This window comes from Kogia breviceps, chromosome 13 (genome assembly GCF_026419965.1).
Source record: "Kogia breviceps isolate mKogBre1 chromosome 13, mKogBre1 haplotype 1, whole genome shotgun sequence".
NCBI lineage: Eukaryota > Metazoa > Chordata > Mammalia > Artiodactyla > Physeteridae > Kogia > Kogia breviceps.
In genome coordinates, this window is record NC_081322.1 from 6,063,622 (window position 1) to 6,085,084 (window position 21,463).

General features: G+C 40.4%; 1 long non-coding RNA gene across 1 annotated transcript in view; it reads left to right on the forward strand.

Moving 5' to 3' along the window:
* LOC136792418 (uncharacterized) overlaps positions 1-21,463 on the forward strand; it is a 188,076-nt gene that overhangs the window by 144,484 nt on the left and 22,129 nt on the right. The window contains exon 2 of the long non-coding RNA XR_010836190.1: positions 11,106-11,245. This is a non-coding gene — a long non-coding RNA (uncharacterized lncRNA). The remainder of the gene's footprint in view (positions 1-11,105; positions 11,246-21,463) is intronic.

The window sequence follows — 21,463 nt, forward strand, 5'->3', positions numbered from 1 at the left end:
TGTGCATACATAATTCTCTGACTGGCTGATGGGGAGGTAGCAGGGTGGTGTCACAGGGGTTGACATTACCAGTCCTTAGGCTCCAGGAGGCCTGGGGCTATGTGCTCCAGGTCCTCACACAAATGTGACACATCTGCAAAACAACTCAGGAAATGTGCATCAAATACTATTATCTAGGTACTTCAGAGACAAGTCAGAGCAGAGGATATAGGGGAAGAAGGCTTGTCCTCCCCCCAAGCCCCCTCCCTCCTGCAGGAAAGCCCCATGGGGTCCTGCTCAGTAACTGGCCGCTTGCACAGCAACTAATAAAGCATGTTATGAAGATAGATTCTCAATGTGTTTTGACGGTGAAAACTTTTACTAAGACCATTTTAATATTTTATTCCAGTTACCATTTAAAAGAGAAACATCATTATCTGTATACCACACAATTAACCCTAATGCATTTGAAAAGAAAACCAAGATATGGAATGTTTTTCAAGTTTATATCTGAATTCTTTGAACTATATTAATTTTTCAGGGAAATTTTTGTACAAGATATAATCCACTATTGTCCACCATTATTGTCCACTATTGAGTGGACAATAATTTTAAAATACCTATGAAGGGCTTCCCTGGTGGCGCGGTGGTTGAGAATCCGCCTGCCGATGCAGGGGACGCGGGTTCGTGCCCCGGTCCGGGAAGATCCCACGTGCCGCGGAGCAGCTGGGCCCGTGAGCCATGGCTGCTGAGCCTGCGCGTCCGGATCCTGTGCTCCGCAAAGGGAGAGGCCACAACAGTGAGAGGCCCGCATACCACCAAAAAAATAAAATAAAATAAAATACCTATGAAGATTAGACTTCTGTTAGTATCCAGTTAATGACCCAACTGTTTCATCATGGAAATAAGCTTAATTTAGTCTTTATTCATTTAAAATTCTAAGTTAGATTTGACTCAAGGCTATTGCACTTTTTATGGGCTGGCTGATACCAATAATTCTGTGACTCTCAAGTGGTCAGCTTGCTGCTGGTTTTCTCAGTTTGTTTTAAGGTTGCAGTTGTAAATAGAAAGGTATTAAAAGAACTCACTTGTAAAACAAGTAAAGACACGTCACAAAATTATTATCTGAAATCAGTAATGCAAATTATACCCCGATGAATTTAGTTACCAATATTTTTGCCAAATTTACAAAGGAATTTTTATTTTAGAGAATTTTTTTAAACCTATTGTCCATTGTAATCAAAAAATAATTTTTGGACTTAATTTTTAATACATAGTCATCTTAGAGTATGCTTAACTTATTTGAGCTTCAGAAAAATGTGCCAGAATTTTTCAAAAAAAAAGAACAACTCAGTTTTGCAATATACATCTCCAGGAGGTATTGTTTATTTTTTGGATGGAGATGAACTAAGAAAAAGCTCCACAGGTCTTCCATAATCTAAGCTCTGCAGTGTCATAGCAAACACAGTTTTATTTGAATTTCAATACAAAAGCACATTCCAAAGGGAATTAAGCCTTTCCATTTTGAATAACTTAGAATTGTTCCTCAATATTAGTTAATTAAGGAGTGGAAAAATATGTAGATTGTTCTAAAGTCAGGTTCTTTAATCATTTTCTAAATCAAAACTCTGAAGGAGAAGTCCTTGGGTTGCCTGTTTGATCTCTCCAAATGCTGTTTCCTTGCAAGTATCTTCACTGCACCTTCTTGAATTAACAGTTAGACACTTAGGTCCTCTGGGAAGGCTATGTTTTCCCCTACCGTGGTGCTTGTGCTTTGGTCCCTTTCTTGGAATGTTTTCTTTTCTCATCTCAGGACTGATTTCTTGCACCTCTTACACGTTTTCTTTTCAAGTCCTTCAACTTGAGGGCTTCCTTGACCAGTCTTGTTCACAGTCCTCTTAGGCCATTCCAGAACCCATTTATTTGACAGTTGTAAAAAAAATTGTCATTTGACACTCATATTTTTGTTATTTAACTTTTTTATTAGTGTTAAACTTCGCTTGTTGCAAAACTTCTCTGTAGAAGGTTGTCAGTGAACTAGAATTCTATGTATTCCTTTCATTGCCAAGTAGAGAACAAAGAGAGATTCAGTAAATGTTTGCTGAAAAGAGTGACCAAAGAAAGTGAATGAAGGGGGTACGTTCAGAGCACTCACAAACTGAGTTAACATTGTGTAGCTCAAGAAGTTGTTTCATTTGGGTAACACCAGGCGGGAACTTCAGTGACAAGAGCAAAGGGCCTTGTCAACTGAGGCTGGCTACACAGAACTCTTGGGCATGTAAGGATAGTTAATTAAATACTACGAAGAATATGGTTTGCTACTAGACATTGTGTCTTCGATGGATTAAAACTCGTCCTATGTGCAGAAGTTTTGGCAACAAACACACTTTTACAAATTGGAAAAATAATTTAAAATAATATTTCTTTTATATGGAGAGGTTGAATGAGAAAGGAAGACAGAGCAGTCACAAGTGGTTATTTGAGATAAGTCGGGTTCAACATACCCTCTAACTGGAAAGCACTATCTATATTCTTTTTCCTGTTAGAAATAAACATGAATGAACATTCCTATAACTTAATTTGAAGGACAGGTAAGTTACTGAGAAATAATTTTCTGTTGAAAGATAGAGGTTTGCCATTTTAGGGCTGGGACTTTTCATCTTTAGCTCATTTCGTTTCTTTGCTTGTTTATTTGTTGTTTGCTTATTTTAACTAAAATATTACATACACATACACACATGAAAATAAGCAGACACAATTGAAGTGACTGCAGGAAAAAAGGCAAACCATAAGAAAATTGTGTTTTTTATAATATTTTTGTTCTGTAGTTTTAAAAAATATTTATAATAATAGGGCCACACAGGAGAAACAGAGTAAAGAATATATACATATATACTATTAAGAGGAAGAGGGAGAAATTATAAATTGACCTTACCTCTGAAGTCCTTCTCTTACAACCACACCTCCACCTTCAACTTTGATTCTGAATCCAGAGCTGTTATGTCCCTGAGAGCCCTGCATGGCTAAGGAAGGCTCCTTCCTTACCTCTTCTATTTTTCTTGTAGACCTTACAGAGGTATATGAGGCTTCTCATTACATAGTGAAAAAATGAAATAAAATACAGTAACATTTCATGGGAAAACTGATTTTTTTCCCCAATGATTTTTATGTTTTACAAAGAAGACTTAACTGAGCTTTTGGGTCATGGCTGCTAACTTTGGGACAATTCTTGTATTTTTCACACTGGGGTTAGCAAACACATTGTCAGGATTTTCAAGGAATATTGAATTTTACTTCAGTAATAACATAAAAAGAAAAAGAAGCTGAAAATGAGCTGGAGTGTTTCATAATCCACTTTCCATTGGATGTTACATGTACCCTGACACAGATAGCAACCAAAGGAATCAAAAGTAAATTTCATTTTTTTAATTGACATGTTTAGAGGATATCAAAATCAATCCAACTTATAATTCAAAATAATGCTCCATGGGAATTCTCTCTCCCATTCCTCCAGCTTCTAGTATTGCTTACACCCTTCAGCCTCTCTCAAAACTGAATTCCTCTTATTAACCCTCACCTAAGCCCCTGCATGTACAATGGATCTTTTCATTTTTTCCCCTTCCCTTCCCCCTTTTCTTTCTTTCTCTTTCTTCATTTTTTTCTCAGATAACTGAATATCCTCTTCCTCTTTTTAGTATTCCTTGCCCACAACTCCACTCTCACCAAAGCTAAGTTTAATATAGTTAAGTAAACCATATAATCTGTACAAGAACAAATAAGAGAAGAGGGATACTCCGGTGGTAAGAAAGAGAAGAGGTCATGAATATACTAGTAATTTTTGTGACTCTTAAGCATATTCCAACCTTGTTTGGCCAAATAATTTCTATTTCATATTTGACTTACAGTCTCATTTATGTTGAGTGACCATATAAATGAAGCGTATTTGCATTTAAAATCATATTTTAAAATATTTCAAGCTAAGGACTGAAGTTCTCAAGAGACCCATGGTAATTTTTTAAACAGCCCTCAAATATTTACATTTGAGAATGAGCATTCTGAATTGAAAGTAGGATGAACTCTCTAAGATAGGGTAGATGGTTGGATAGATTTGCACAGTATGTGTGGGATAGAAGAAAGTGAGAATAGAAGTGAATGAAGAAGTGAAATTTCCAGGCGTCACGGGGCATAAATGCCAAGCATAAAATAATAGAAACAGTAAGAGAAGTGCCAAGTGTGTCCTACTGAAAGAAGGAATAATTTCTACAGCCGTCCAAGCTGACAGGCTGGGGCAAGTAGATAGTGGAAATTAATTTTGTTAAGGGAGCCAATTTAATGAATATTTTTCAACAATATGTATCCACTTATTCCTCAAAAAACATTTATATTAAAGTTTTATAAATGTTCTATTGGAATAAAATGTGTACAGAAAAGAATAAACATCTTAATTGGAAGCTTAATAAATTGTCACAAAATGAACACAGCCATGTAACCATAAACAGATAAGGAAACCACAATTTTATACCGTTTAACACACACTAGGATGGTTATGATAAAAAAAAAAAAAGAAAAGAAAAGGAAAATAACAAATGTTGTCAAGGATGTGGAGAAATCGGTACCCTGATACATTGCTGGTGAGAATGTAAATGGTCATTGTAGACAGTGGTTTGGCATTTCCTCAAAAAGTTAAACAACGAATTACCACATGACCCAGAATCTCCCTCCTACATATATATACTGTCCCAATTGAAAACAGATACTCAAATAGTTATGAATAATTATAGCAGCAGTATTCACAATGGACAAAAATCCAATTGTCCATCAGGGACCAATGGGTAAACAAACTGTGGGATAGACATAAAATAGAATATTACTCAGTCATGGAAAGGAATGAAGTACTGATGCATGCTACAAAGTATATGAACCGCAGAAACATTATACTAAGTGTAAGAAGTCAGACACAAAAGGGCTTATGGGGATGGGATTCTTGTTACCGAACCAGACGTAGATCCACTTGCCCAACACACAGCAAAGCCAGTCTACTGACGTAGGGCTGTGATGAAGGAAAGTGCAGCTGTTACTGCGGGGTGTCCAACTATGGGGCCAAACAAGGAGAATGGGCAGCTCACACTTTAAAAGTCCTGACCTCCCTAATGGGTTTCGGGGAAGGGATTTTAGAGGCAAGGTAAGGGAGAGGGTCACAAGGTGCCTGATCAGCTCATGGGTATTCTTCTGATTAGTTTGCCATGAGGTATCAGGGTGGTATTTCAGGAGTTAACATCATCAACCTTCAGGTTCTAGTTGGTCTGGGGTCTCTGTGCTTGTGGTCAGCATGCAATTAACTTCTTCCCCCTGGTAGGGGTTTAATATCTATACAACAACTCAAGGATACAACTCAGAATCATATCTATAGCCCTTGAGGGGGTTCTTGAATTTGTTCTATGGCTAAACTATTATTATTTTATCTTGCTGGACTCTTTTCCTTTGTTTCTGCAGTTTTGCACTTCTCTGATTAACTTTGCTCTTTGGAACTCAGGGGAGGCCTAAGGAGCTAAAGTAGTTCTACAAACAAAAGGCAGGCGGGAACATGGGGGTCCGTAGCCAGGAAGGCTCTGCAGGTCTTTCTTGGTTTCATTTTCTTTCAGGGGATAAAAGTGTTTGGAATTTGATAAAGGTGATGGTTTCACAACATTGTCAGGGTACTAAATTTCACTGAATTGTATACTTCTAAAAGTTTAATTTTATGTTATATGAGTTTCACTTATTTTAAAAAAACATATTTTTGAAAACTATTCTGAGATATCAGTTTCAGTTTATCAGATTAGAAAAAATGCTGTTTCATAATGCACAAAGCTGCCTCAACTGTGAGAAAACAGTCAGCCATACACATTGCAGCTAAAAATGTAAATTAGCGCAAATATTAAGGAAGGGAATGCCTTTTAATAGAGAGGTTCCAATTACCTCTTACCACAACATTATGTATAAGAAGAAGATAAGGCATAATTCTAACAGTTAAATAAAATATGATGCAGTCTTACATTGGAAAGCTGTGCAATGTTGCTATAAAATGAACAGGAAACTCTATATGATATGGAGCACTTCCAGGATGTACTGCTAAGTATAAATAATCATGATCCGGGTGAATTTGGTGTAAAAGAAGGGAAATTGGATTGTATATTTGTGTATGTTTTTTATGCATATAAAATCTTTGGCAGAAAAAAAAGGAAGCTATATGATGTTTACATATAGGTCTTCACTGTCTCCCTTCCCTAATCTCACAAGACCGTTCCAACCTGGAATTTGTTATTCCCTAACACATCACTGAATCTTTTTATCAAAGACACCCAGTTCCAACAAAAACCTCGTATACTTCTTTGTCTGCTTCCTCCAAGAGCTTTCTCAGCAACTCTTGACCAGATAGCATCTTGTCTCTTGAAATTCTCCCAGCATCACACTCTTCTGATTTGCTTATGGGTTTGTTTGTCCTCTTTGTTCCAACTTCAAAAGATTGTATTCCTTGGGCTTCCCTGGTGGCGCAGTGGTTGAGAGTCCGCCTGCCGATACGGGGGACACGGGTTCGTGCCCCGGTCCGTGAGGATCCCACGTGCCGCGGAGCGGCTGGGCCCGTGAGCCGTGGCCGCTGAGCCTGCGCGTCCGGAGCCTGTGCTCCGCAACGGGAGAGGCCACAGCAGTGAGAGGCCCGCGTACCGGCAAAAAAAAAAAAGATTGTATTCCTCAAGGCTTAGTCCTAAGCCCTCTTCTCTTTCCATGCAGAATCTTAGCCCCCAGGAAATCTTGTCCACCTGCATGGATGAGATTTAAATATCATTAATTCAATGTGGGTTTCCTGTGTCTCCTCTTCCACAAGTTCCAGGTTCCTATGTCCAATTAGGAACTCAACATCTATTTTAATTAACCATTTGTTGTTTTGGGGGAGGGGTGAGAACATTTAAGTTATACTCTCTAGTAGTATATACAATTTCAATTATACAATATAGTGTTGTCAACTGTATTCACGTTATAGCTTAGGTCCTCCAACCTCATTCATTATATAAATGAAATTTTTGTACTCTTTCACAAAGTTTTTCCTATTTATTCCGCCCCTTATTCCTTGTCAACCACCTTTCTATTCTCTGTTCCTATGGACATCTGCTCTTAGCTATCACATAAATATCTCAAATTTAGCCTGTCAAAATGGAACACTTGATTTTCCTTTATGCATTCTTCCCTCAATCTTTCCCACCTTAGTGAGAAGCACTACATCTATCTTGGTGCACTGGAAAAAAATATATAAAAATCATCTTATGCCTCTCTTACTCCTTCTCAGGTCCTTTCTAATATACCTCCAAAATAGATCTGGGTTCTCTTTGTTTCCATGTCCACTCCCTCCATCCATCTCTTCCCTAAGCAAGCACAAAAGTACTGTAACTCTTCTCATTACTTCCTCTGTTGTTTCTTCTAAACCATTCTCCACAAAGCAGCCAGAGTAATATTTTAAAAGTGTAAATCATATTATATCACTCTCTCACTTAAAAGTTTTAATTTGCTTCGAACTGCCTTTAGAATAAAACTTGCATTTCTCATCATACTGCTAAGCATGACATGACCTGACCATGGTCAGGCTAACCTTCTGGTTTCCTGTAGTACCTTGATAAACTTATTTTTAGTCACTTTGGCTGCTTTCATTTCTTGAATCCATCAGTCCTGCCTTGGCCTCTTTCCATTTCTATGGAATGAGAATGTGTGTGTTTCTGCTTCTTTTCATGGCTGGCTCCTTCTCCTGATTTATCTCTGGGCTTTAAGTTCTTCTTCCCAGAGGGGCTTCCTCTGAACTTGCTGTGTCTGAAGCAATCACTCTCCCTCCCCCATTACTGCGTATATACTCCTGCAGATTTCGTTTATAACAATTCCAAATTCTGTATTCATTTGTATATTCTTATTCTCTGTCTCCAATATTGGAGTGCATGGGAGTCAGAGAAATAAAGGAAAAATCAGGGTATCTCATGTCTAGCACTGCTTCTACTACATATTATTTTCCTGATAAATATGTTAGTTCAGTGAATCATTTCTTATTGATTTATTACATGCCTGGCACTCAGCAGTGAACAACAGTTTACAGTCTTATGCAGACTATTGATAAGTAAAAAATCGATTCAGATGCTGTGTGCCCAACAGGGGTCAGTTTCAAGTGTCAATTATTCCCTTGAAACTGGGTAAGCCCTGCATCCAGTTCTAGATGGAAGCTCTGAACTGATCTGGCAGCTTCTGCTTCCTGCCTCCCTGCGGAATCTAACTGCTATATAGGGAGACACTTAATCCTCGTGGATAATCCACATTTAAGTGTTCCAGTCTGAGGCCAAGCCACGTGAGTAAACTCTGGGATATCTTTGTTGAGCCAAGCCTTCAGATGACTCAGATGACGATTTGATTGTGACTGCAGGAGAGATCTCAAAGGAGAACTACCCAGCTGGACCCAGCGAACTCAAAGATGAAGAGACAATGATAGTTGTTGTAAGCCACTGTGTTTTAAGTTCGTTTGTTATGTAGCAATGGATAACTGCAATAGTGACTACAGGCAAATCTCTGAGATACTGCAGGTTCGATTTCAGATTACTGCAGTAAAGCAAATGCTGCAACAAAGTGAGTCACACGGACTTTTTGGTTTCCCAATGCATAGAAAAGTTCTGTTTACACTGTACTGTAGTCTACTAAGTGTGCAATAGCACTGTGTCTTAAAAAATGTACATACCTTTATTCAAAATATAGATAAAAAGTGCTAACCATCATTTGAGCCTTCAGCAAGCCATAGGCATTTTGCTGGTTGCTGAAGGGTCTTGCCTGCATGTTGATTCCTGCTGACTGATCAGGACCGTGGTTGCTGAAGTTTGGGGTGGCTGTGGAGACAACAGTGAAGTTTGCGGCATCAATTGACTCTTCCTTTCGTGAATTATTTCTCTATAGTATGCAATGCTGTTTGATAACATTTTACCCACAGTAGAACCTCTTTCAAAATTGGAGTCAATCCTATCAAACGCTGCCACTGCTTTATCAACTAAGTTTATGTACTATTGTAAAGCCTTTGTGGTCATTTTAACAATCTTCACAGCATCTGCATCAAGAGTAGTTTTTCCCTCAAGAAATCACTTTCTTTGCTCACCTATAAGAAGGAACTCCTCGCCCATTCAAGTTTTATCATGAGATTGCAGCAATTCAGTCAATTCAAGCTCCAGTTCTAATTCTAGTTCTCTTGTTATTTCCACCACATCTTCAGTTACTTCCTCCAGTGAAGTCTTGAACCCCTCAAAATCATCCATTAAGGTTGGAATCAACTTCTCCCAAACTCCTGTTAATGTTGATATGTTGACCTCTTCCCATGAATCAGGAATATTCTTAATGGCATCTAGAATGGTGAGCCCTTCCCAGAAGGTTTTCAATTTAGTTTGCCCAGATCCATCAGAGGAATCACTATATGTGATAGGTATAGTATTATGCAATGTATTTCTTAAATATTAAAACTTGAAAGTGGAAATTATTCCTTTATCCATGGGCTGCAGAATGGATGTGGTGTCAGCAGGCATGAAAATAACACTAGTCTTTTTGTACCTCTGGATCAGAGAGCTCTTGGGTGACCAAGGTACATTGCCAATGAGCAATAATTTTTTGCAAGGAATCCTTTTTTTTTTGTTTTTCCCTGAGCAGTAGGTCTCAAGAGTGGGCTTAAAATATTCAGTAAACCGTGTTGTAAACAGGTGTGCTGTCATCCAGACATTGTTGTTCCATTTAGAGAGCAGAGGTCGAGTAGATTTAGCTTAATTCTTAAGGCCCTAAGATTTTCACAGTGGTAAATGAGCATTGGCTTCAACTTAAAGTCACAGCTGCATTAGCCCTTAACAAGAAAGTCAGCTTGTTCTTTGAAGCTTTGAAGGCAGGCATTGACTTTTCCTCTCTAGCTATGTAAGTCCTAGATGGCAACTTCTTCTAATGGAAGGCTGTTCTGTCTACGTTGAAAATCTGCTATTTAGTGTATCTACCTTCATTCATTCTCTTACCTAGATTTTCTGGAAAATTTACTGCAGCTTCTACATCAGCACTTGCTTCTTCACTTTGTACTTTGATGTTATGGAGACGGCTTCTTTCCTTAAACCTCATGAAACAACCTCTGCTACCTTCAAACTTTTCTTCTAGAGCTTTCTCACCTCTCTCAGCCTTCACAGAATTGAAGAGAGTTAAGGCTTATCCCTGGATTAGGCTTCGGCTTAAAGAAATATAGAGTCTGGTTTGATCTTCTTTCCAGACTACTGAAACTTTCTCCTTACCAGCAATAAGGATGTTTCACGTTCTTATCATTCATGTGTTCACTGGAGTAGTACTTTTAATTTCCTTCAAGAACTTTTCTTTTACACTCACAACTAGAGGCCTAGCTTTTGGCCAATCTCGGCTTTCAAAATGCCTTCCTCACCAGACTTACTCATTTCTAGCTTTTAATCAAATGTGACTCTTCTTTTCACTTGAACCTCTTGTAGGGTTACTAATTGGCCTAATTTCAATATTGTTGCGTCTCAGGGACTAGGCAGGCCTGAGGAGAGGGAGAATAACGGGGAGGCAGCTGGTCAGCGGAGCAGTCAGAACACACACATTTATCCATTATGCTCACCATCTTAAATGGACGCGGTTCGTGGCATCCCAAAACAATTGCAATAGTAACGTCAAAGATCACTGATCACAACCTAGGGGCGGGACAGGAATAAAGACACAGACGTAGAGAATGGACTTGAGGACACGGGGAGGGGGAAGGGTAGGCTGGGACGAAGTGAGAGAGTGGTATGGACATATATACACTACCAAATGTAAAATAGCTAGCTAGTGGGAAGCAGCCGCATAGCACAGGGAGACCAGCTCGGTGCTTTGTGACCAACTAGAGGGGTGGGATAGGGAGGGTGGGAGGGAGATGCAAGAGGGAGGAGATATGGGGATATATGTATACGTATAGCTGATTCACTCTGTTATACAGCAGACACTAACACACCATTGTAAAGCAATTATACTCCAATAAAGATGTTAAAAAAAATCACTGATCACAGATCACTCTAACACATATAATAATAATGAAAAATTTTGAAATATTACAGAAATTACCAAAATATGTCACAGAGACACAAAGGGAGCAAATGCCATTGGAAAACAGTGCCGACAGACTCACTGCATGCAACGTTGCCACGGGCCTTCAATCTGTAAAGAAAGCAACATCTGTCAAGCACAACAAAATGAGGTATGCCTGTACATTTTTTACTATAGTATTATTAGGCTGTACTTGCTAATAGCATAACAGGAAAAGAAAAAACAATTATTAATTATTGTTTAACGGAGGACACCTGAGGCTGAAGAAAACACTCATATCAGCCTCACATTGCTTTGTGGAAACTCAGGTTTATTTAATACCTCTGAAGACAACTATACATGTATCGGTCTACTCGTCCATTCATTCATTCATTCATTCTCCCAACTCTCCATCCATTTGTTCTTCCATCCATCGATGCATCACTCCACCAGTCCATTCATTGAACGTTATGGAGCTCTCACTCTAAAGCAAGCCCTTTAATAGACAATAAGAATGCACAATTGAAAGAAAGAAGATTTTTGCTCTCAAATAGAATCTGTCTCATTGGAAAAATATTATATAAAACGAAATTTCAGACAGGCTGTAAGAGTTATAAAAATGTTTTTTGTTGTTGCTGTTTTACTTTTTGGGATTTTTTTTTTTTTTTTTTTTTTTGGTGGTACGCGGGCCTCTCACCGTTGTGGCCTCTCCTGTTGCGGAGCACAGGCTCCGGACGCGCAGGCCCAGCGGCCATGGCTCACGGGCCCAGCCGCTCCGGGGCACGAACCCACGTCCCCTGCATCGTCAGGCGGACTCTCAACCACTGCGCCACCAGGGAAGCCCTACTTTTTGGTATTTTTGAAAACAGTTATTTCCCCTAAAGTCTTAGATAGTTCTCAGTTACACCAGAACCTCAAACACACTTCTCTCTTCTCCCTATCTACTGGAAAAAACAAGTCTTGACTGATAATAGAAAATAGTTGTGAATCTACTGAGGAAGCTGGCCTGCTCTGGGAGCTATGTCTGGAAACAGAACAGAGTCATTGAAAAAGAGAGTCTGTGCATCACCCCCTTTATCCACCACCCTCCAAGAAATTCCAGCAGATACAGGAGAAAAGGAGTCAGAGAAATAAGGTAATGATTGTCTGGTTGTCTTTAGATACATCAGGTGCCCTATCCACGTCAATTATAATTTCTAACTTTTTATCAACATTTATTTACTTAACTTTATATGTACACAGCTTATAGCTAATCAGTACCAAATATTAAAGTAGGTGAGTTATTTGGTAACAGTATGTCTACTTGATCAATGTAGGCCATATAATAGTTGATAATAATTGGGGAGTCATATTAGCTCATTTATGATATTATTCAGGCAGTTCTTCATTTCCCTTATATTTTTAACATCTGTGTATCCTTCTTCAGTGACAATGAGAGTAACCTAGAGTTTTGATCTTGTTATAAATCCCTTTGCATTTTATTTTTTGTGTCTTTTCTTTCTGCCTAGTGGCTTTTCTACAAATACGTTTATCCTTGGTAGTCAGACCATGCGGTATGCAGTTAACCATAAAAAATTCATGTTTCTCAAATTCACTCCAAAAGAACTACCTGATCTGTCAAAGTATATTTTAAAACGTCAAAATGCCTTTCCATTCTGGCCTTATTTGGAGCTGCGGTGCTTTATAACCCCATCCTGCAGGGGAAAGAGACACATAGGTTCTCTCTGCCGCAGAAAGACAAGTAGCAATACACTGATGTATGGCAGGAGACTCACAAGCCAGCAAAGATTTAATAATTGATGTTTATAAATTATGTAAAAGAGCTTGCGGAAAAACATGTTTCGAAAACTGAAATAAAATTAATCACTATGATGTTTCGGTTGTGGAAGATAAAACCAGCAATGAGTTAGCCCCTCATTGTTGACACTTGATTTTAAGGTGTACATTAATTAGTAAAGTTTCTCTCTCCAACCAGGGATGAGATGCTGAGTTTCAGGCTTCACGTGTACTTTCATATGAACCTAAATTTGAAGTATGATGTAGTAGAATGAATATCAAATAAAATGATAAAGAACTTTGGAATATTCATGCCACAAGCCATGGTCACTCAACTTGATTTACGGTTCAAAATATGTCATATGACTGCTAACCTCATTTGTTTCCTGCCCCAGAAGGGCTAGTTAGCTTTGTTCCCTATCTTAAGAGCGTCTAACACTTCAACATCACTATCACTCTTTTACAATCTATTAAGAAGTCTGTGTAATAAGGAATATATATTGTATACATCGATACAACTTATCATTATAGAAGAAAAAATCGTCTCATGAGGAGGCTATCTTCATAGTAAATCCATAACTGCAATTACACATGTGCAAATCCACCATCATTATTACATGACTATGCACCTTAATTTCTATCGATATTAAACAAACGTGTTGTATTATGTGAAGGACACTGTGCTGGACTTGAGGGTACTTTCGCTGAAAAGCAATGTAGACGTGTTGCCTGCTCACCAGAACCATCCAATCTAGTAGGAAAATATAATGGAGAGGCAAGTTTAGAGACCTTATCTTCAAACTAGGACTTTGCATAAGGTTTCCACTTTTGCTGAACTCTGGATTTCACTCGTTTGTCTACCCCTACTGCTGTTTATCACCGTCCCTTCCACAATCACCCCCGATTTATAGGCCTGCTTCTTTTTTTTCTTTTTTTGTTTTTTCCGGTACGCGGGCCTCTCACCGTTGTGGCCTCTCCCGTTGCGGAGCACAGGCTCCGGACGCGCAGGCTCAGCGGCCATGGCTCACGGGCCCAGCCGCTCCGCGGCACGTGGGATCTTCCCGGACCGGGGCACGAACCCGTGTCCCCCGCATCGGCAGGCGGACCCCCAACCACTGCGCCACCAGGGAAGCCCTAGGCCTGCTTCTTTTGTTTGCTATCTCCCAAGATGACTTCATTTGTACTCATCCGTATGTATAGCAGATTTCATTAAAAGTTTTGAAGTAAGAGATGAGCTTTAAACACATTTACAGTGCTAGGCTTTAAAAGTTTGACCATCTTTCTCTGAAAGTTATGGTTGCCATTTCCTTCCAAGTTGTGCAGCAATCTTTCTGCTGCAAAATTTCCTTTACACTATCATGCAGACCTTCTAACTCCCTCAACCCAGTTCACTCAGGCTTGCCTGCTAAGATGCAGCAGTATCGGTTCCTGACCTCAGTCTCCTAGGACAAAAGACCTCCTCAAAAGACCTCCTCAAAATTGTGTTTTTTTTCTTTACCCTTTACTAATCAATCTCTGCTACAGGATAGGTGAGAATGTATTCTAAGTGATTTAATTTCCCACTGATATGAATTATGCTGTTCTCCAATGGAAGACAGTTGTGAATAAATCCACATTGGATTTTAAATAATTTTTCACTTTATTACAAAACACAATCTGAGTTAGGTAGCTTCTGCCTAGTCCCACAGATTTCATCAAGATGCAGATTACACTGTATTGCCATGATCTATTTAACTGTCTTTATCTCCCACTAGACTGAGACTTCCATGAGCAAAGAAACCCTGTATATTTTTTCACTGCTTTTTCGTAACCCCCAGCTTTGACTGGAAGTAGCCAATCAACAAATATTTGTTATGTGAATGAGTGAACAGTATCATCTCTCTCTGATAATGACAAGACCTTGATTTTTGACATTTGCTATATTTACAATATAGAAGATATTATGATAAAACAATTAGAGTAAAAACTACAAAGCAAAACCCAAAAAGATACCCCTTACCCAGGTTTCTCGTTCTTTTCTTTTTTTGTTTTTTATATATACGTGTATATATATGTATGTATGTATATGTATATATATATTCCTTTTCATATTCTTTACCATTATGGTTTATCACAGGATATTGAATAGAGTTCCATGTGCTACACAGTAGGACCTGTTGTTTATCCATCTCATATATAATAGTTTGCATCTGCTGACCCCGAACTCTCACTCCATCCCTCCCTCCCCCTTAACCCCTCCCCCTTGGCAACCACAAGTCTGCTCTCTATGTCTGTGAGTCCGTTTCTGTTTCATACATATGGTTTCTCATTCTAAAGCTGAGGACGTTGTGACCAGAGAAGAGAAGTGGCATAGCTTAGTTTTGTCACATTGTAAGGACTGCGCTGGTTGTAGAAATCTGACTTCCTCTCCCTCTGGCTCTGCATCTCCTATTACACTGCAGCTGTGCCTGAGGGGTAATGCATCTTGCCTCTATGAACTATGAGAAAGGTGCTAGTGGACAAGTGTTTGGGCATCTCTATACAAGTGATGTGGGATATGAAGCAGCCTCCCCACTCCTGGTAGGCTGAGATGTCTTTTCAAGTGTAGAAAAGTAACCCAGGAAATGTACGTTTCTTGGCAAAAGTACATGGACTTTCCAAGGGCATTTCAGATTTTCAAAAGCTGTTCTTGGACACTGGGAAGGTTTAATTCCATGAAGGTGGTTTAAGCTGCTTTCTCTAGGCATGAAAGGATTAAGATTCAAGAACTATAAGTGGGGGGACGGCTTAAAGATGGCGGAAGAGTAACACGAGGAGATCACCTTCCTCCCAACAAATACATCAGAAATACATCTACACGTGGAAGAACTCCTACAGAACACCCACTGAACGCTGGCAGAAGACCTCAGACGTCCCAAAAGGCAAGAAACTCCCCACGTACCTGGGTAGGGCAAAAGAAAAAGCAGAGACAAAAGAATAGGGACGGGACCTGCACCAGTGGGAGGGAGCCGTGAAGGAGGAAAGGTTCCCACACACTAGAAGCCCCTTCGCAGGCGGAGACTGCGGGTGGCAGAGGGGGAAGCTCCGGGGCCGCGGAGGAGAGCAGACCAACAGGGTGCAGAGGGCAAAGCGGAGAGATTCCAGCACAGAGGATCAGCGCCGACCAGCACTCACCAGCCCGAGAGGCTCGTCTGCTCACCCGTCGGGGTGGGCGGGGCTGGGAGCTGAGCCTCGGGCGGATCCCAGGGAAAGGTCTGCAGTTGGCAGAGTGAAAACAGCCTGAAGGGGTTAGTGCGCCACGGCTGGCCGGGAGGGAGTCCGGGAAAAAGTCTGGAGCTGCCGAAGAGGCAAGAGACCTTTTCTTCCCTCTTTGCCTCCTGCTGCGCGAGGAGAGGGGTTTAAGCGTGCCGCTTAAAGGAGCTCCAGAAACGGGCGCGGAGCTGCCGAACAGACAAGAGAATTTTTCTTGCCTCTTCGCTTCCTGGGGAGCGAGGAAAAGGAATTAAGGGCACCACATAAAGGAGCTCCAGAAACGGGCGAGGAGCTGCCGAAGAGACAAAAGACTTTTTCTTGCCTCTTCGCTTCCTGGGGCGCGAGGAGAGGGGATTAAGGGCACCGTGTAAAGGAGCTCCAGAAACGGGCACGAGAGCCGCGGCTGTCGGCACGGACAGTAGAGACGGGTGTGGGACGCTAGGGTTGCTGTTGCTGCCACCAAGAGGCCTGTGTGCGAGCCCAGGTCACTCTCCACACCGCCCCTCCCGGGAGCCTGTGCCCCCCACCACTGCCGGGGTCCCGGGATCCAGGGACAGCTTCCCCGGGAGAACGCGCGGAGCGCCTCGGGCCGGTGCAGCGTCACGCCGGCCTCTGCCGCCACGGACTCACCCCGCCTCCGTGCCCCGCCCTCCCCCTGGCCTGAGTGAGCCGGAGCCCCCGAATCAACTGCTCCTTTAACCCCGTCCTGTCTGAGCGAAGGGCAGACGCCCTCGCACGACCTACACGCAGAGGCGGGGCCAAGTCCAAAGCTGAACCCCAGGAGCTGTGCGAACAAAGCGAGGGGGAGGTCTCTCCCAGCAGCCTCAGAAGCAGCAGATTAAAGCTCCACAGTCAACTTGAAGTGCCCTGCAGCTGTGGAAAACCTGAATAGACAGCGAAATACCCCAAGTTGAGGAGGCGGACTTTGGGAGCAAGATATACTATTATTTTCCCCTTTCTTCTTTTTGTGAGTGTGTATGTGGGTGCGGCTGTGTGAGATTTTGTCTGTATAGCTTTGCTTTCACCATTTGTCCTAGGGTTAGACCGACCCGTTTTTCTGTTTTTTTTTTTTTTTTAATAGAAATTTTTCTTCTTAATAATTATTTTTTATTTTAATAACTATACTTTATCCTATTTGTCTTCCCCCTTTCTTCCTTCCTCCCTTCCTTCTTCTCCACCTTCCTCCCTTCCTTTCTTGCTTTCTTCCTTCCTTTCTTCCTTCCCTCCCTCCCTCCTTCCTTCCTTCCTTCCTTTTCTTTCCTTTCTATTTTTTCTCCCTTTTATTTTGAGCTGTGTGGATTAAAGGCTCTTGGCGCCCCAGCCAGGCACCTGGGCTGTGTCTCTGAGGTGGGAGAACCAACCTCAAGACACTAGTCCACAAGAGACCTCGCAGCTCCACGTAATATCAGATGGTGAAAATCTCCCAGAGATCTCCATCTCAACACCAAGACCCAGATTCACTCAAGGACCAGCAACGAACAGTGCTAAACACCCTATGCCCAACAAAGAGCAAGACAGGTCTACAGCCCCATCCATTAGCAGAGAGGCTGCCTAAAATCGTAATAAGGCTACCAACATCCCCATATACACCACCAGACGTGGACCTGCCCACCAGAAAGACAAGATCCAGCCTCATCCACCAGAACAGAGGCACTAGTCCCCCCAACCAGGGAACCTACTCAACCCACTGAACCAACCTTAGCCACTGGGGACAGCCACCAAAAACAACAGGAACTACGAACCTGCAGCCTACAAAAAGGAGACCCCAAACACAGTAAGATAAGCGAAATGAGAAGACAGAAAAACACACAACAGATGAAGGAGCAAGATAAAAACACACCAGACCTAACAAATGAAGAGGAAATAGGCAGTCTACCTGAAAAAGAATTCAGAATAATGGTAGTAAAGATGATTCAAAATCTTGGAAATAGACAAATTGCAAGAAACAGTTAACAAGGACCTAGAAGAAATAAAGAGGAAGCAAGCAACGATGAGCAACACAAGAAATGAAATGAAAAATACTCTAGATGGGATCAATAGCAGAATAACTGAGGCAGAAGGATGGATAAGTGACCTGGAAGATAAAATAGTGGAAATAACTACAGCAGAGCAGAATAAAGAAAAAAGAATGAAAAGAACTGAGGACAGTCTCAGGGACCTCTGGGGCAACATTAAATGCACCAACATTCGAATCATAGGGGTCCCAGAAGAAGAAGAGAAAAAGAAAGGGACTGAGAAAATATTTGAAGAGATTATAGTTGAAAACTTCCCTAATATAGGAAAGGAAATAGTCAATCAAGTCCAGGAAGCACAGAGAGTCCCATACAGGATAAACCCAAGGATAAACACGCCAAGACACATAATAATCAAACTGTCAAAAATTAAATACAAAGAAAACATATTAAAAGCAGCAAGGGAAAAACAACAAATAACACACAAGGGAATCCCCATAAGGTTAACATCTGATCTTTCAGCAGAAACTCTACAAGCCAGAAGGGAGTGGCAGGACATATTTAAAGTGATGAAGGAAAAAAACCTACAGCCAAGATTACTCTACCCAGCAAGGATCTCATTCAGATTTGATGGAGAAATTAAAACCTTTACAGACAAGCAAAAGCTGAGAGAGTTCAGCACCACCAAACCAGCTCTACAACATATGCTAAAGGAACTTCTCTAGGCAAGAAACACAAGAGAAGGAAAAGACCTGCAAGAACAACCCGAAACAATTAAATAAATGGTAATACAAACATACATATCAATAATTACCTTAAATGTAAATAGATAAATGCTCCCACCAAAAGACACAGACTGGCTGAATGGATACAAAAACAAGACCCATATAGGGCTTCTCTGGTGGCGCAGTGGTTGAGAGTCTGCCTGCCGATGCAGGGGACACGGGTTCGTGCCCTGGTCTGGGAGGATCCCACATGCCGCGGAGCAACTAAGCCCGTGAGCCACGGCCGATGAGCTTGCGCTTCCGGAGCCTGTGCTCCGCAACGGGAGAGGCCACAACAGTGAGAAGCCCGCATACCGAAAAAAAAAAAAAACAAGACCCATGTATATGCTGTCTACAAGAGACCCACTTCAAACCTAGGGACACATACAGACTGAAAGTGAGGGGATGGAAAAAGATATTCCATGCAAATGGAAATCAGAAGAAAGCTGGAGTAGCAATTCTCATATCAGACAAAATAGACTTTAAAATAAAGTCTATTACAAGAGACAAAGAAGGACACTACATAATGATCAAGGGATCGATCCATGAAGAAAATATAACAATTGTAAATATTTATGCACCCAACATAGGAGCACCTCAATACATAAGGCAAATACTAACAGCCATACAAGGGGAAATCGACAGTAACACAATCATAGTAGGGGACTTTAACACCCCACTGTCACCAATGGACAGATCATCCAAAATGAAAATAAATAAGGAAACACAAGCTTTAAATGATACATTACACAAGATGGACTTAATTGATATTTGTAGGGCATTCCATCCAAAAACAACAGAATACACATTCTTCTCAAGTGCTCATGGAACATTCTCCAGGATAGATCATATCTTGGGTCACAAATCTAGCCTTGGCAAATTTAAGAAAATTGAAACTGTATCAAGTATCTTTTCTGACCACAATGCTATGAGACTAGATATCAATTACAGGAAGAAATCTGTAAAAAATACAAACACATGGAGGCTAAACAATACATTACTTAATAATGAAGTGATCACTGAAGAAATCAAAGGGGAAGTCAAAAAGTACTTAGAAACAAATGACAATGGAGACACGACGACCCAAAACCTATGGGATACAGCAAAAGCAGTTCTAAGAGGGAAGTTTATAGCAATACAATCATACCTTAAGAAACAGGAAACATCTCGAATAAACAACCTAACTTTGCACTTAAAGCAATTAGAGAAAGAAGAACAAAAAAACCCCCAAATTTAGCAGACGGAAAGAAATCATAAAGATCAGAGCAGAAATAAATGAAAAAGAAGTGAGGGAAACAATAGCAAAGATCAATAAAACTAAAAGCTGGTTCTTTGAGAAGATAAATAAAATTGATAAACCATTAGCCAGACTCATCAAGAAAAAAAGGGAGAAGACTCAAATCAATAGAATTAGAAATGAAAAAGGAGATGTAACAACTGACTCTGCAGAAATACAAAAGATTATTAGAGATTACTACAAGCAACTGTATGCCAATAAAATGGACAACCTGGAAGACATGGACAAATTCTTAGAAATGCACAACCTGCCAAGACTGAACCAGGAAGAAATAGAAAATATGAACAGACCAATCACAAGCACTGAAATGGAAACTGTGATTCAAAATCTTCCAACAAACAAAAGCCCAGGACCAGAGGGCTTCACAGGCGGATTCTATCAAACATTTAGAGAAGAGCTAACACCTATCCTTCTCAAACTCTTCCAAAAGATAGCAGAGGGAGGAACACTCCCAAACGCATTCTATGAGGCCACCATCACCCTGATACCAAAACCAGACAAAGACGTCACAATGAAAAAAAACTACAGGCCAATATCACTGATGAACATAGATGCAAAAATCCTCAACAAAATACTAGCAAACAGAATCCAACAGCACATTAAAAGGATCATACACCATGATCAAGTGGGGTTTATTCCAGGAATGCAAGGATTCTTCAATATATGCAAATCAATCAACGTGATACACCATATCAGCAAACTGAAGGAGAAAAACCATATGATCATCTCAATAGATGCAGAGAAAGCTTTTGACAAAATTCAACACTCATTTATGATAAAAACCCTGCAGAAAGTACGCATACAGGGAACTTTCCTCAACATAATAAAGGCCATATATGACAAACCCACAGCCAGCATTGTTCTCAATGGTGAAAAACTGAAACCATTTCCACTAAGATCAGGAACAAGACAAGGCTGCCCACTCTCACCACTCTTATTCAACATAGTTTTGGAAGTTTTAGTCACAGCAATCAGAGAAGAAAAAGAAATAAAAGGAATCCAAATAGGAAAAGAAGAAGTAAAGCTGTCACTGTTTGCAGATGACATGATACTATACATAGAGAATCCTAAGGATGCTACCAGAAAACTACTAGAACTAATCAATGAATTTGGTAAAGTAGCAGGATACAAAATTAATGCACAGAAATCTCTGGCATTCTTATACACTAATGATGAAAAATCTGAGAGTGAAATTAAGAAAACACTCCCATTTACCTTTGCAACAAAAAGAATAAAATATCTAGGAATAAACCTACCTAAGGAGACAAAAGACTTGTATGCAGAAAACTATAAGACACTGATGAAAGAAATTAAAGATGATACAAATAGGTGGAGAGATATACCATGTTCTTGGATTGGAAGAATCAACA